Here is a 15,367-nt window from a genome sequence, read left to right as displayed (position 1 = left end):
AGGCATGAACTGGTGTTCAGACTTTTACTGGAATAAATTGTGGTGCATTGAGATAGCAGCAAGCCGTGGGCCTGGCTGGCCCAAGATGGTGAATCCTGGTGGACGCACGTAGCTTCACAGCCGGTCAATCCACCCAACCGCACTGACGCCACGTACGTCCACCGGGCATTGCCATCTTGGGCCAGCTGGGCCACGGCTTGCTGCCTCCTCAGTGTACCACAGTTCCAGCTTTCTTTGTCAGCCTGTGACTGAATTGATAATGCAACATCAGCCAACAGCAATAAAAATTATGATTAGAAATTCAAGAAAAAGATTTCTGAAAGTCTGTGATCCTATGAAAGTTGTCTAAAGCCATAAAATGCGCAGGATGAAAATTAAAGAATTTATAAAAAGCTGAAAATTCTAGCAACCGTAAAACTGATTCAACAGCAGTGTAGCCTGGAAGAGCCAATGTCTCGACAATGTACTAACCTTCCAGAGTGAAAGGCATAGAAGTGTCAGCTATTATGAAAGGAATTACTGATGAGGCATGATATGTTCCAGTGTGTCCTGGAGCCTACAAGAGCATGGGATTGAAAGAAAATTGGTTGACAGTTTCAGGCAATGGAAACATTTATAATTGATTTCACATGGCATTTGAATAGAAGAACTTAGAAACAGCTCGTAAGTTAAGTAAGATAAAGCAAAACTTAACAACATTGAGACTATCCATAATAAACTGGATAAATCCATATCTCATGTTTTCTTGTGATATAAATGGACAAATTCATTTAGCTCATGGATATGATCATTGTTTTCAGAATAATGACATAAATCCCATTCCCCTGCTATGTTCCCTCGCATGCTCAGCACCTTCCTGATTCGGCTACCTTTCACTTACGTAGAGATAACTTGCCGTGACCAATTAATCGAGCACACTGCACCCCCCCTCCCCACCGGAAAGTTGAGGAGAATCGCACGGTCACAAAGAAAAGGAGCAAACGTCAGGCAGACAGAAGCAGAGGTTGGAATCAAACCTGGTCCATGGAATTGTGAGTCAGCACTGCTACCCTACAGAAGCTCCACGGCACAAGTTCCCAACCTTAAGTCAATGCGCCTGAACTAAGAACTACACAGTGTTTGAAAATACACTGGTCACAGAAATAATAACAAACAGAAAAACCTTTTCCTATTGTACTTGCAAAAAGAGGAGGCCCTGAATGAAGAATGAAGAATGAAGAATGAAGAATGAAGAATGAAGAATGAAGAATGAAGAATGAAGAATGAAGAATGAAGAATGCTCCTTAAAATAGATGGGAAATGAAACGAAAGAAATTATTTTAAATTATTACCTGTCTATCACTATTTTTGGTGGAATTTGGAACATGCCCAACATTCTGAGGATATTAATTTTGATTCAGCGAATAGCATTCTTGTTAAATCTTACAAATCCCTGGGACTAGACTGTAATCAGTTTAAAGGAAGAAGTTAAGAAGATTTTCTAAGCTTTGTAAAACTGCACACTTTACTCATTGCAGCCGACAGGTCAGAGCGGACGGAAGGATAATTACAGACCAGTTAGCGTAACAGCTGCGTCCTGGAAATCTCTAGGGTCTTTCATTAAGAAGGAAATGTTAAACACTTTGAAATTGTTTGCATGATCAGAGAGAGACAGAGTGATCCAGGTAAAATTTATAAAGTTTATGTCATACTGAATAATTATGTCTGGATTTTTGAAGAGGTTGATTTTAAATGGCAGATAAGGGAAAGTATCATGGATTTATAAACTTCTGAAAGCCATTTATTCCTTGCTATAATTTTTTCAGGAAAGCTACAACTTATGGAGTTGAAGGCATATTTAAGATATTATTGGAGTATTTGGAAAACTGGCTGAATGGCAGAGATCTGAGACCTGGAGAAATGGGCAAACACACAGATTGGTAGAATGTTCAGACAAAAAAAACTACAGAATTGGTTGGTGCATTGCAATTATTCACCATTTCTGTATGTACCGCATTCAAGAAGCGCCCCAGGGATAAGCCAGTTCATGAAAAACCTCTGAGTCAAAGTAAGAAAGATTTTGGAAATAAGCTGTAGAGTATTGGAATAATCTACCGATGGAAAGACAGGAATAGTTTTGTGAGGAGGGTAACTTGTGCAGTTATTTTTTGAATAGGTTACAAAGTGCATTGATGAGGGCTGTGATGTTGTAGTTTCATATGGACTTCAATAAGACCATTGACAAAGTTCCACCTTGGGATACATTTGAATTTGAAATTGACAATGATAGGAGGCCGAAGTGATGGTGCAGAGCTGTCCTTGTGATTGGAAGTATGTTCCTAAAGGTGTATCAGAGGTTTGGAGTTGGGACAATCTTGTTCGTTATACAGGTACATGATCCTTTATCTGGGACCCTTAGGGAACAGTTTGTTCCAAATTTTGGATTTCAGAAAGCCAGATTTAAGCCCCCCCAAATTGTGATGCTGTATCGACCCCCATCCCCTTCCAGTCGCCTTGCCATCTCACCCCACCCCCCCTTGCTTGCCTGACTTGCGCTGCCGGTCTCCCGGCCGCCCAACTCGCACTGCTGATCTTTACCCCTCGCCCACCCGACTCGCACTGCTGCCTCTCTCCCCACTTGCCGGATTTTGGAGCTTTCCGGATTTTAGATGTCCGGCTAAAGGATCGTGTACCTGTACAGGTATTCCTCAACTTACCATGCAACTTACAGCACCCAAATTTTTTATAAAGAGAAATTATAAAAATTAGATGTTTATGGGTGAAAGTCAGACCAATCTATGGAAAATAATGCCTCTCACAAGAGCTGGCCTTGGTGGCTGCCATGCTGTGTTTAATGAACGATAACACGGATACAGTGCAATTCCGACAGACGTCCATTTCGAGATACAACAGATCGGCCAGAACAGAACTCGGACGTAAGTTGAGGAGTATCTGTATACATTAACTGTAGGAGATATAAGTTTGTTCTGAAATGGTGTTGATTGTGAGGAGGACACAGGATGACACGGTTTGATTAGTAAGTTGGGTAGAACAAAGGTAGATGGAATTTCATCTTGAAGATTGTGTGCTTTTGCAACATTGTGAGTTGCAATAAACAGTAGGATGGGGAGTGCTGAGAATCAGAAAGATCATCATAAACTGGGTTAGGGAAATTGTGTCTTCCCTTGATGTCAAGGCAGAATCTAACTTCATGTGGAACTCATAAAATTGAAATCAATGAACATCAAGTGGAAAACATTCCAATGGCTGGAATGCCACCTCACACACAGTGACACTCACTAATTGCCACTTACTAGTCTGCAAGTGACGTTGTCTCTGCCTGCATGCAACAAGACCGTGACAATATCCAGGCATGAGCTGATTAAGTGGCGTGTAACATAGACAATAGACCATCTTCAGCAAAAGAGAGTTCAATAACTTGTCCTAGGTGTTCAGTGATCCTACCATTGCCAAATCCATCCCTCTCCACATTCAGGTGGGATCACTGTTCAGAAATTCAGCTTTACCAGACACACAAGGAGCCAGTCAGTGTAGATTGAAGTTTGATAGAATATGTTATCATATGCCCAATCTTCTCAGGCTTTCGAGGAAGTAAAGCAATGGTGTGACTTTTTCATGGTTGCCCTAGTGTGCTGTCTATAGAGATGTCTTCCAATACCTGGACTATCAGAAACTTGAAGGAAATAACCCTCTCCTCCGCTGTCCTGTTATTGAAGACAGGTGTGTGCTCCTACAGTCTCCCATTTTGAAAGTCTACTCTAGGCCTTGGTCTTGCTGATATTGAGAGCAAGATTATTGTTTTGGCACCACCCAACCAGATTCTCAATGTCCATCCAATATTCTGCCTTGTTATTTCCCATTATTCGTCAAATGCATGGGAACAGAATTTAGTGGCACAATCATGAGTACAGAGGGAATAGAACAGGGAACTAAGGGAATATAACAAATGTACTGAGGTTTTGTTTCATTTAAACAGGTCTCTTGTGATTGGTCTCTTAAGTAAAAAAAAAGGATGTTAATAAGATTGGAAGTAGTTCAGTAAGATTTTGCTAGTCTAATTCTTGGAATGAGTGGGTTATACTCAGAAATAGTTAGACAGTTAGACACGTTTCCCAAGAAAGGAGAATAATTACCAGTCAATTATATTAAGGAACCTGATCTTGAACGTGGAACTGTCTTTTCCTCCCGTGCAAGAGTCTAGATTTTAAAATTGAGGGGTGCTTCACTCAAGACAGAGATGAGGTGAATCTTTTTCTTTCAAAGGGCTCTGAGTCTTTTTAAATCTTCCTCAAGGGATGGCGAGAGTCTTATCAGAGCCTTTCAATACTTTGATGTAGATTGCTTCTTGATAAGCAAGGGGGTGAAATGTTACAACAGGTAATCAGACATCAGATTAACCATGCTCTTATGACAATAAAGTTCTTCCCACAGGCAGTGAGAATGCTCTACAAACAAAGGATCAGCTCATATTAACCATCCGAGACACTCATATTCATGAAACAATATCTATTTATTTGTTGGTATAGATGAAATACTTGTCCTGCATATGAATTGCTTGTCTGTATGTACGTTATATCTGGTTGTTTTGTCTGCCCCGAGGACTGGACAATGCTGTTTTGTAGGTTTGTACTAATACAATCAGATGACAATAAACCTGACTTGACTTGATTTGACTTATAAAATCATAGAGTAGGTTTATAGAGCCGTGTTGCACATTCCTGCTCCTAATTTGCATGCATCCAAGTATTAATTTTGTTTGTGGAGGAACTAAACCATAGTCACATGGTTTTCAGGAGGCAAAGGATGAAAACAGTCATACATGCAAAGGAAGCTGATGGCACTCACTTCTATAATGACAGCTGCTTCCACGCTAATTCTTCATAATAGCTCTACAAATTTTGTTTATCAAAGTAATTAATCATGTAATTAATTATCAAAGTGGGAGAATGAAAACTTGGCTGAATGTTAAACATGTCTCTTGGATACGTATCGAACGGTCCAACTATTTTTCATAGGACAACAACTTCCCAGTCAATGTCACCAAAAATCAAGGATCTAATTGTTGACTTCAGGAAGGGAAAACCAGAGGTGGACGATCCAGTGATCATTGGGGGACCAGAGGTGGAGAGGGTGAGCACATTAAAGTTCTGAAAGCACTATCTCAGAAGATCTTTCCTGGACTAAGCACACTAATGGCATCATGAAGAAAGCATGTCAGTGTCTTTACTTTCTGTGGAGATTATGGAGATTTCGCATGACTTTGGAAAATTTGGCAAATATCTACAGATGTGTGGTGGAAAGTGTGCTGAGCAGCTTGCATTAAAATCTGATATGGGGACACCAATACTCCTGAGAATAAAGCCCAGCAAAAAAATAATAGACCAGGGCAAATCATAGGCAAAACCTTCCCCACCATTGAGAACATCTACAGGGAACGCTGCCCTCGGAGAGCAGCAGCAATCATCAAGGATGCACACCAATCCAGCTCAAGTTCTGTTCTCACTGCTGCCATCAGGAAAGAGGTATCGATGCCACGAGATTCGCACCACCAGGTTCAGGAAAAGCTGCTACGCTTCCACCATCAGACTCCTCAATAATAAGCTCTTATTATTGTACTTCATAGTTTTTTTTATTCCTATCTGTTTTGCTGTCAGTTTGTTCACTTATTTGTTTGTTGTGCAGCTTTTTTTCACTACCATAGAACTATAGAACACTACAGCACAGAAACAGACCCATTCAATCCATCTAGACTATGCAGAACCATTTTTGCTTAGGCCACACATGTCAAACTCAGGCCCGCGGGCCAAATTTGGCCCGTGATATAATTATATTTGGCCCATAAGATCATATCAAATATGGATTAGAGCTGGCCTGCTGGCCGCCGCACGAGTATAGCGCATGCACAGCTAATACTACAAATCCCAGAATGCTTTGCAAATGCGTTGGCGCCGGCCCGTCAGCCCGCTAATCGCCCCCACCTCCTCTCTTTACTTTCATTAGCATCTGCGACCTGTCGCCAACTCACATGTAATAAACCCCTTACGAAAAATGGCCAAACGAAAGACAGAAAACAGGACCTTTCAAGACAGGTGGGAGGCAGACTCTGACCCCAGAGTTTGATGAACTTGCATCTAAGAAGAGATGCCAAGTATCTGGTTTAAACCCAGGTACATCAGAGTAAATCACAGTATTTTCTTTGGTTAACTTTGGACTGTTCATAGTTGAAAGATTGGATTTTCATTGAAGCAAGTTGTTATTTTTTTGACTTGTTGGCTTGTGAAAAAAAATACATTTAAAAGGAGCTTAAAGGCTATAGAGAAATATTATTTATTGAATATTTTATTTCTCATTTGTTAATGCTTCTTCTGGAAAGAGTTTAACCAAAACTATTATTAAACATTTATTTTAATAAGAAAAAGTTTAACATTACATATGTTGAAAGAAGAGAAAACATGCAAATGTTGTTGAAAATTTTCAATAAATATTTAGTTTGGCCCACGACTTAGTCCAAGTTTTTAATTTTGGCCCTCTATGAATTTGAGTTTGACACCCCTGGCCTAGACCCACTGACCTACACACAGTCCACAGCCTTTCATATCTCTCCCATCCATGTACTGGTCCAATTTCTTCTTAAATATTAAAATTGAGACTGCATTAACTACTTCAGCTCGCTCCACATATTTCTCCCTCATGTTCCCCCTTTCACCCTTAATCAATGTCCCCTGCTTTGTATCTCATCTACTCTCAGAGGAAAAAGTCTACCGACATTTATTCTGTCTTTTCCCTCATAATTTTAAATACCTCCCCTCATTTTTCTATGGTGCAAGGAGTAAAGCCCTGACCTGCTTAACCTTTCACTGTAGCTCAGTTCCTGAAGTCTGGGAAACATACTAGTAAATCTCTGCACTCTTTCTATCTTATTGATATCTTTCCTATAGTTACGTTACCAAAACTGCTCACAATACTCCAAATCTTGCCTCACCAATGTCTTATACAACTTTATCATAATATCCCAACTCCTGTACTCAATGATATGTGATGGTCAATATGCTAAAAGCTCTCTTTACAACCCTATCCAATTGTGACGCCACTTTCAGGGAATTATGTATCTGCATTCCCAGATCCCTCTGTTTTACCGCACTCCTCAGTGCCCTACCTTTCACCATGCATGTTCTTTCTTGGTTTGTCCTTCCAAAATGCAACACCTCACACTTGCCTGCATTAAATTTCTTCTGCCATTTTTCATTCCATTTTTCCTGCTGGTCCAGATCCCTCTGTAAGCTTTGAAAACCTTCTTCGCCATCCACAACACCTCCAATCTTAGATTTGGTTGAGAAGGCAGAGGTTGTAGATGGTCAGTAAACAGTGGTGCTCTGCTCTTGGACCCCTCCTCCTTGTGATTTTTTAATAAGTGGCATGAAAGTTAGTAGTGTTGCCAATAATCTGGCTGGTTGCTAGAGGTTATGAAAGGACATTGATAAGATGCAGAGATGGGCTGAAAAGTGGCCGATGGAGTTTAACCCAGAAATGTGTGAGGTGGTTCATTTTAGTAGGCTAGATTTGAAGGCAGAATGGGAGCCCTCTGAACAGTGTGAACAAATTGAGATATCTTGGGGTTCGTGTCCATAGGGAACTCAAATCTGCTGCACAGATTGATAGAGTTGTTAAGAAGGTATAAGGTGTGTTGGCCTTCATTAATCATGGGATTGAGTTCAAGAGCCAGAAGGTAATGTGACAGCAATAGAACAGAGGACACAACAGCACAGTACAGGCCCTTCAGCCTTTGATTCTTTGCTGACCCATATATTACTTTCTAAAAAAAGTACTAAACTCACCTTTCCCCGTATCCCTCTATTTTTCTTTTATCCATGTGCCTGTCTGAAAGTCTCTTAAATGTCCCCAATGTTCCAACCTCCACCACCAATCCTGGCAAGGCATTCCAGGCACCTACAACTCTCTGTGTAAAAAAAGACAACTCACCCCTGATATCTCCCCTAAACTTCCCTTCCTTCACTTTGTATATATGTCCTTTGGTGTTTGCTATTTCTGCCCTGGGTATCAGGTGCTGGCCATCACCCTATCTATGCCTCTCATAATCTTGTAGACCTCTATCAAGTCTCTTCTCATCTTTTTGCTCTCCAAAGAGAAAAGTCCCAGCTCTGCTAACCTTGCCTCATAAGAGATATTTTCCAATCCAGGCAACATCCTGGTAAATCTCCTCTGCACCCTCTCCATAGCTTCCACATCCTTCCTATAATGAGGTGACCAGAATTGACTACAATTCTCTAATTGAGGTCTTACTTGAGATTTATAGAGTTGCAACATGACCTCTCTACTCCTGAAATACGTCCTCCTATTAATGAAGCCCAGCATCCCTAAGGCCTTCTTAACTATTCTATCAAACTATGCAATGACCATAAGGAATGTATGGTTTTGAATCCCAAGGTCCCTCTGTTCATCCACACTCTGAAGTGACCATTAACCCTGTACTCAGTCTCCTGGTTAGTTCTTCCAAAATGCATCACCTCACACTTATCCAGATCTGCCAATTTTCTGCCCAACTCTGTATTCTGTCTATATCCTCTTGTAACCTTCGAAAACCTTTATCTCTGTCTACAACTCCTCCAACGTTCATGTTATCCACAAATTCACTCACCCATATTTCCGCCTCAAAATCTAGGTCATTTGTAAAAATCATAAAGAGCAGGGGTCCCAGAACAGATCCTTGCAGCACTCCACTAGTCACCGACCTCCAAGCAGAATACTTTCCTTCCACTACTACTCTCTGCTTTCTACCTGTAAGCCAATGTTTTATCCACACAGCTAAGTTTCCACTGATCCTAAGCCTCATGACTTTCTTGATGAATCTCTCATGGGCGACCTTGTCAAATGCCTTGCTAAAATCCATCTACTGCCCTATCCTCATCAATTTCTTTTGTTACCTCCTCACAAAACTCAATTAGGCCTCTTGGGCATGACCTTCCCTTAACAAAGCCATACTGATTATCCTCGAGTAGACTGGACTTCTCCAAATGCTCATGGATCCTATCCTTAAGAATCCGCTCCTTTAGTTTGCACACCGCTGACTCACTAGTCTATAATTTCCAGGGTTCTCCCTATTTTAAACAAGGAGACCACATTTGCCCTTCTCCAATACTCCTGCAGCTCGCCTGCAGCCAAAGAGGATTCAAAGCTCTATAAGATCGTGGTTAGACGCCACTTTAAATATTGTGTTTAATTCTTGTCACCTCATTTCAGGAAAGATGTCGATGGTATAGAGAGGTTTTAGAGGACATTTACGCTGCCAGGATTAGAGAGAATGCTTGGTGAGGATAGGCAGAGTGAACTTGGACTTTCCCTCTTTGGATGATGGAGGACGAGGGTGATCTGATAGAGGTATACAATATGATTTGATCATGTGACTTTCCCCCCAGGCTGAAATGGCTAATACAAGGGGGCATAGTTTTAAGGTATTTGGAAGTAAGTACAAGGAGGGAGGTAAGAAAGTGGTCGGTGCATGGAATGCACAGCCAGCAATGGAGGTGGAGGCAGATACAATAGGATATTTTAAGAGTCTATTAAATGGATACATGGAACAGAGAGAAATGGAGGGTTGGTCAATAGGGGAATTCTTAGCAATTGTTAATTGCTGAAGGGCCTGTACCCTACTAGAGTTCTCTGCTTTACATTCTATGTACTGGTCATGATCTCATTACATTGTTGAAAGGGCTTAGAAGCACAGAAACATTTAAAATGGAAGCACGGCTGGTGCTTTAGACCTGCTCAGCTGTGATGTTGCCCTCTTCAGTACCTTGTCCTTTCCTTCTCCCCTATTTTTGATCCTGTGGCGGCGCACATACACATGGTAAACCGGCCCCGCTTGTACTGCCGCATGGCAGGGCAGCCACGAGAAGATGGCACTGTCGTGGGACCTCCTTGCCTCGTGCTTTAACCCAGCATGCACTTCGGGCAGATGTAATGATGTCACCACCCACGCGGGGGCAGAGCTCACGCTGCCCTTAAAGGGGCGCGTGCGGGATTTGAAATAAACAGTTGTTGAGAACCCCCAATGTGGTGGCTGTGAGTCTCTTATATAGTAGCTGCTACTACAATCCCTTAAATATATGATAAATATATCTATTTCTTCCTGGAATACATTTAGTATTCTGTCTTCTGTGGTAGAAAATTCCACAGGTTCATTATTCTCCAGGAGAAGAATTTCTTCTGTTCTCAGTTGTAAAGGGGTTATCCCATAGACTGAGGTTCAAACCTCTGGTTCTGGACTTCCCAGCCGTTGGGACCATTCTCCTTCCATCCAGTCTGACTGGTCCTATTAGAATCTTATGGGTTTTATGAAATTCCCTCACATTCTTTGAAACTCCAATGGATACAGGTTGAATCATCCAAATACATTGGTTATGATGCAAAGGCCTGAAATGAAATGCTTGTCGTGGAGATCTTTGGTGCTGTTGACATTTGATTAGCTCCATTAATATCCACCGACATGATTCCAAATCTTAATTTAATTTTAATTCTTAATTTCGAGATGCAACACAGTAAAAGCCCCTTCTGGACCATGACCCTACATCACCTAATTAAACCCATGTGAGTAATTAACTTACCAACCCTACACATCTTCTGGAGCGTGAGAGGAACTACCACCCCACCCCCCCCCCACCACAGGCAGAAGTTGATTCAAACCCAGTGCTGTAATAGCTTCACCCTGCACGCTAGTAGGAACAGGAGTAGGTCAAAAATAATCCATCAAGCCTGCTTCACCATTCAATAAGATCATGGCTGATCTAATTTATGACCTAACTCCACCGACCTGCCTTCTCCCCATATCCCCTAATTCCTCTATCGTAAAAATTTATCTAACCAAATTTTAAATATGTCTAATGAAGCAGTCTCAACCACTTCCCTGGATAGAGAAATCCAAACATTCACTACTCTCTGGGAAAAACTATTTTTCCTCATCTCTGTCCTAAATCTACTCCCCCAAATCTTGAGACTGTGTCCTCTCATTTTAGTTTCCCCAGCCAGCTCAAAAAACCTTCCTAGATCTATCCTATCCATACTCTTCATAATCCTATATGTTTCTATAAGATCTCCTCTCATTCTTCTGAACTTGAGTGAATACAATCCTAGAAGATTTAATCTTTCATCATAAGTCAACCCTTTCATCCCAGGGATCAACCTAGTAAACCTCCTCTGGACCGTCTCCAAAGCCAGTATATCCTTCTTCAAATATGGAGACCAGAACTGGACACAGTACTCCAGGTGCGGTCTCACCAGTACCTCATACAGTTGCAACATTACCTCCCTACTTCTGAATTCAATTCCTCTAGCGATGAAGGCCAACATTCCATTTGCCTTCTTAATAACCTGCTGCACCTGCAACCTAACTTTTTGTGATTCATGCACAAGCACTCCCAAGTCCCTCTGCACAACAGCATGCTGTAGTTTTTCACCCTTTAAATAATATTCAGCTCTTTTATTTTTCTTGCCAAAGTGGATAACCTCACACTTACTAACATTGTACTCCATCTGCCAGACCTTTGCCCACTCATCCAGCTTAACTATATCCCTCTGCAGACTCTCCACATCCTCATTACAATTTGATCTTCCACTCAATTTGGTGTCATCCGCAAACTTGACTACACCACATTTTGTCCCCTCCTCCAAGTCATCAATGTAAATGATGAACAGTTTTGGGCCTAACACCGACCCCTGCGGCACCCCACTTACCACTCTCTGACAACCTGAAAAACACCCACTTATCCTGACTCTCTGCCTCCTGTCAGACAACCAATTTTCGATCCATGCCAATATACTTCTCCGGACTCCACTTTCCTGTAACTTACTGATAAGTCTCTTGTGCGGCACCTTATCAAACGCTTTCTGGAAATCCAAATATACAACATCAACCTGTTCCCCTCTATCCACAGCACCCATTATATCCTCAAAGAATCCTAACAAGTTTGTCAAACAAGATCTTCCCTTTTTAAAACCATGCTGCGTCTGCCTGATTGAACCCTTATGTTCCCAAAGTTTCACTATTTCATCTTTAATGACGGCTTCAAGCATTTTTCCAACTACAGACGTCAAGCTAATTGGCCGATAATTTCCAGTCTTCTGCCTACATCCCTTCTTAAAAAGTGGCGTGACATTTGCTGTCTTCCAGTCTGCCAGGACCTGCCCAGAATCCAAGGAATTTTGGATCCTTCCTTGGGTTAACTTGGAGTGGAATCACCCTGCACTACTTGCTGTATGAGGCGAATGCCTGGATAGCACACCAAAATGAAGCTTTTCGTTGTATCTCAGAACATATTACAATTCAATTTAATTCATTAGTGAGTGAATTGGAGTGGATATTTGTGATCATGGTTCATGCTAGTGCATTCAACCCTTGGCATATTTTATACTCATGCCATTATGATTCAGTGCTTGAAAAACTCTGCAGGTCATGCAGCGTTTATAGAAAGCAAAGGGTATCCAACGTTTTGAGCTGGAGCATTGCCATTGGTTTATATCCCTATGGATCCTGCATGACCTGCTGAGTTTCTCCAGAACTTCTGTGCATTGCCCTACAATCTGTAGACTTTCCTGTTTCCTCTTTCTCTAACCAGCATGGACTAATGGTTTTGGTTGCAAGCGATGACCATCAATGCTGGTCACATGCCACGGGGAATACACCACATCAGTTCGTTGTGCTTTATGTATTTAAAGGAACAGAGATTTTCAATGTTTGCAAGTTTCATAGCAATAGTTTAAAGGACACAAACATCCCTGTGGTTCTTCCTGTGTTACTGTCTATTTGATTCTTTTTGTTAATGAACAATAGGCCCTCTGAGAGTTTTAATTTAATTACATTCGGTTCATTTGCTTCTGTCAGTAAACATTCATTAAGTACTTGTATTTATTGAAAACAGATTGCAACAAATTGCACCACAGTCACATAAAAACAATCCGCACGTGATATAGTTGGTAAATTTGAAGTCCAAGGGATTACAGGGTCAGTGAAAGGGTGGGAAAGAAGTTGTGAGCAGACACAGTGGTTGCTGCTTTTCGCAATGGAGGGAAACACACAAGATCCATATGAGATGAAAATGAAAAAAATAACCTTGCAGATCAGGAAACTTGAAATCAAAACCCAAAACATTGCAAGGCCTGCAAGATCAGTGAAAAGAGAAGCAGAGAATGTTTCAGAGGTCTGCAGCCCATCGCTAGAACTGGGAAAGAGAGAAAAGTTAATTTTCAGCTGCAGAGATGAGGTCCAAGGGAGGAGGTGGTAAAACAGGGGAATACCTCTGATTGGGCGAGTGATATAAGTTAATGGGGAGGTGAGGGAGGTTCGCTACTGACCTCATTGTTTTGGGATATGCCCAGCACCATTGGAAAGAGAAAATCAGAGGTAAAAATTATAAAAGACAATGGTCAGTTTTGGGGCTGTTGTTAGTTTTAATTCCTATTAATGACCTTGATCTGGGATCACATAGCAATGAAGTGAACAAAAATAAATAATATAAGACTTCAAGAGCTCATCAATGTGGTGCTGTGATCGGGAGATGTGGCTACTATGAGGAAGAGTGTCATGTTATAGATTTTGGTGTAAGAAGGAGGAGACATAATACAAAATACACAAACGTGCTGGAGAAACTCGGCAGGTCACACAGCCTCCAAAGGAAGTAAAGGATAAGCAATGTTTTGAGCCTGGGCCTTTTTAATTAAAAAAAAAATGACATACTGCACGGTAATAGAGTCCATACCGCCCAATTACACCCAATTATTTTTGTCAGATAAGTACGTACAAAACATTCAAAAGTACAAAAATAAGGACTTTATGCTAATTTTATAAGTCACTGGTCAGAGTTTTCTGAAGTAAATGAACCAGCACCAACCTTGCTCTCAATGTCACCAAAAATCAGGAGCTGATTGTTGACTTCAGGAAATGAAAGCCAGAGGTGTACAATCCAGTGATCATTGGGGGATTAGATGTGGAGAGGGTGAGCAAATTTAAATTCTTAGGAGTCACTATCTCAGAGGATCTTTCCTGGACCCAACACCCCAATGACATCATGAAGAAAGCCTCTACTTACTCAGGAGTTTGTGGAGGTTTGGTTTGGCACCAGAAACCCTGGCACATTTCTACAGAGGTCTGGTGGAAAGTGTGCCGATTGGCTGCATCACTGTCTTCTATGGGGTCACCAATACCCTGAGCTTGAAGCCCTCCAAAAGGTAGTGGAAATAGCCCAGGGCATCACAGGCAAAACCCTTCCCACTATTGAGTATGTCTAAAGGGATCGCTGCCATCGGAGGGTAGCAGCAATCATCGAAGACCCTCATCACCCAGCACACACTCTGTCTCACTGCTGCCATCAGGAAAGAGGTTTAGGTGCCACAAGACTTGCACCACCAGGTTCAGGAACAGCTGCTCCCCCTCCACCATCAGACTCCTCAACGGCAAACTCAATCTGAGATTCATTTAAGGACTCTTACTTTGGCACTTTATTGATTTTTTAAATTCTCTCTGTATTGCGCAGTCAGTTTGTTTACATTTGTTATTTGTTTACATCGATACCCTGTGTACAGTTTATTTTTTGCACACTCAGTTAGTTGTAATTCTGCTTCGCCTGCAGGAAAAAGAATCTCAGGGTTGTACGTGATGTCATGAATGTCCTCTGACAATAAATCTGAAATCTGAAAATCTGGATTAATTCTTCACATGGATTCACCTTTGAAGAAGAACATTGAGGCACAGGACTTGTGATCACCAAAAGTATTTCTCGAGACAAGGGATATCAAACTGAAGAACCTTGAGTTATTCTCCTTGGAGTAAAAAAAAATCACGGGAAGATTTAATCAATGTGCCTTAAATCATGAAGAGCTTTGACAAGGTAAATAAGGTGAAATTTATTTCCAGTGGTGGGAAGGTATTAAGGAGAGGAAAAAAATGAATGATATTGGGAAAAGTCCTGATGTGAGATAAGAGTTAGTCAAAATTTTTACAATGAAAGCATTGCAAAGCTGTAAAAGAAATTTAGCTGCTTAAATTGTTCAGTGTTGTCACATTTTCCCTATACTTTTATAATCATGGAGATTTACAAAAATATTGATGTGCACTTTAATTACAAACTTATAAGGTGAGAAAAGCACAATAGTAGAGATACATTTACTAGAGTAGGTCTTGGCATACAAGAGATAGACATTCCATAATCCATTGTAAATCTCTCCTACTGTTTGCTTTCACCTACTTCAGTATAAAATGGGCTGCTATGTCACAAAGTCTTATACTCTCAGGTTCTCTCTCATTTAACTTTAAGATCAGCCATGATCTCATTGAATGGCGGAGAAGGTTCGAAGGGCT

The sequence above is a fragment of the Narcine bancroftii genome, chromosome 8 (assembly GCF_036971445.1).
Source record: "Narcine bancroftii isolate sNarBan1 chromosome 8, sNarBan1.hap1, whole genome shotgun sequence".
NCBI classification, from domain to species: domain Eukaryota; kingdom Metazoa; phylum Chordata; class Chondrichthyes; order Torpediniformes; family Narcinidae; genus Narcine; species Narcine bancroftii.
This window is presented reverse-complemented; position numbering follows the sequence as displayed.